General features: G+C 46.5%; 1 pseudogene; it reads right to left on the bottom strand.

Moving 5' to 3' along the window:
• Positions 1 to 322: 322 nt before the first annotated feature.
• Positions 323 to 1,348, bottom strand: LOC136138640 (heterogeneous nuclear ribonucleoproteins A2/B1 pseudogene; annotated as a pseudogene).
• Positions 1,349 to 1,874: the final 526 nt, after the last annotated feature.

The raw sequence follows: 1,874 nt of genomic DNA, 5'->3' as shown, positions 1-1,874 counted from the left end.
GAAGGAATGCTTCTACACTCTTCCAAAGACCACTAGAAAGAAACAACAATTAAAAAGCTAAGAAACTGTCTCAAAGGCATTTTTTTTTGTTTTTTTTACAATCCTTCCTCCACAGTAAGGTAATGTTATTAAACAATCCATTCACAAAATGGCTCTCTGCATCTGCTCTGGTGTCTTCTGCCATATCACTGCATATTTATGCATGACTGAGATAAGAGTTTCCTTAACATTGTTATTTCGATAACCTGAAGCTGTTCTGTTACCTCTGGGCTCTCATCCTCTCCTATTTATACAGCAAAGCCCATGGTAAATAGGAAGAAGATCAATATCTTCTTCTCCCTCCATACCCCCCACTTCCTCCACCACCTCCTGGACCATAGTTTCCTCCACCATATGGTCCTCCCATGTTTCTGCTACCACCAAAGTTTCCACTCTTCATTGGACCATAGTTAGAAGGTTGCTGGTTATAATTTCCAAAATCATTATAATTTCTACTTCCATAATTTCCTCCTCCATACTTGTCATAACCACCTCTGCAGCCCCCACCCTGGTTGCCATATCCAGGTCCTCCACCACCATATCCTCCTCTTCCTCCTCCATAACCAGGGCTACCTCCAAAATTGCCACCTCCAGGTCCTCCTCCATACCCATTATAGTCAACCCCAAATCCACGACCACTTCCATATCCATCAGATCCTCCTCTGAAGTTACTTCCTGGTCCTGGTCCAAAATTTCCACCACCACCACGAGAATCTCCAAAACCAAAGTTGCCTCCTCTTCCACTTCTAGAACTTTGGATTTCCTGCATTTCTTGTCTAGATAAAGCCTTCTTTACTTTTGCATTATGACCATTGATAGGATGGTATTTCTGCAACACAAGCTTATCCACAGGATCATGGTCATCAAAAGTAACAAACCCAAAGCCTCTTTTCTTTCCAGACTGCCTATCGGTAATTATCTCAATGGTATAAATTTTTCCATATTCCTCAAAGTAATCTCTAAGATGATGTTCCTCAGTATCTTCTTTAATTCCACATACAAACAGCTTCTTCACAGTGACATGAGCCCCTGGCTTTCCAGATTCCTCTCTTGCAACAGCACGTTTTGGCTCAACCACTTTCCCATCAATTGAATGAGGTCTTGCGGCCATGGCGGCATCAACCTCAGCCATGGATGAAAAAGTTACAAAACCAAATCCTCTTGATCTTTTGCTTGCAGGATCCCTCATTACCACACAATCTGTAAGTTTTCCCCACTGCTTGTAGTAGTTCCTCAAACCTTCTTCTGTAGTTTCAAAGCTCAAGCTACCAATAAAGAGTTTACGGAATTGTTCCTCTTCTCTCTCCATCGCGGACTCAGTCGCTTCAGCCCGATTTCCCGCAGCCGATTGAGATGAGAGAGATCTCCGCGGACGCACACGAACCGGACTCGTCCTGGCGCTGTAGTGAGAACTGCCGCTGGTCGAGAAACGACACCGCTAGGAGCACCTCCACTCTGGACCCGGCGCTGCTGCTGCTGCTGCTACCGCTACCGCTAGAGCCGCTGCCGCCGCTAGAGCCGCTGCCGCCGCTTTTCTAGAACCTTCCCCCGACTAACGACTCCTCCCCTACGTCAGGACGTTGCGTAAACGCCCTAACCGCCGCCAATGGCGGGAACGCTCTACGACCTCCTTGCGCCAAGTACGTGCCCCTCCCCCTTGCGGCCAGTCCAGGGCAATATTTACGTTTGGCCTAAAGGCGAAGTTATACCTCTTTACTGATGAAATTTCAGATACGGGCAGACATGGTTTCATCCTAATCAGGCCTGGGATGGAAATGGGGGATGTGTGTGGATTTTTTGGAGTGAGAGGCTTTTTCAGAATAGCTCAGATCATG

The sequence above is a fragment of the Phocoena phocoena genome, chromosome 19 (assembly GCF_963924675.1).
Source record: "Phocoena phocoena chromosome 19, mPhoPho1.1, whole genome shotgun sequence".
In the NCBI taxonomy this organism is placed as follows: Eukaryota; Metazoa; Chordata; class Mammalia; order Artiodactyla; family Phocoenidae; genus Phocoena; species Phocoena phocoena.
This window is presented reverse-complemented; position numbering and strand designations above follow the sequence as displayed.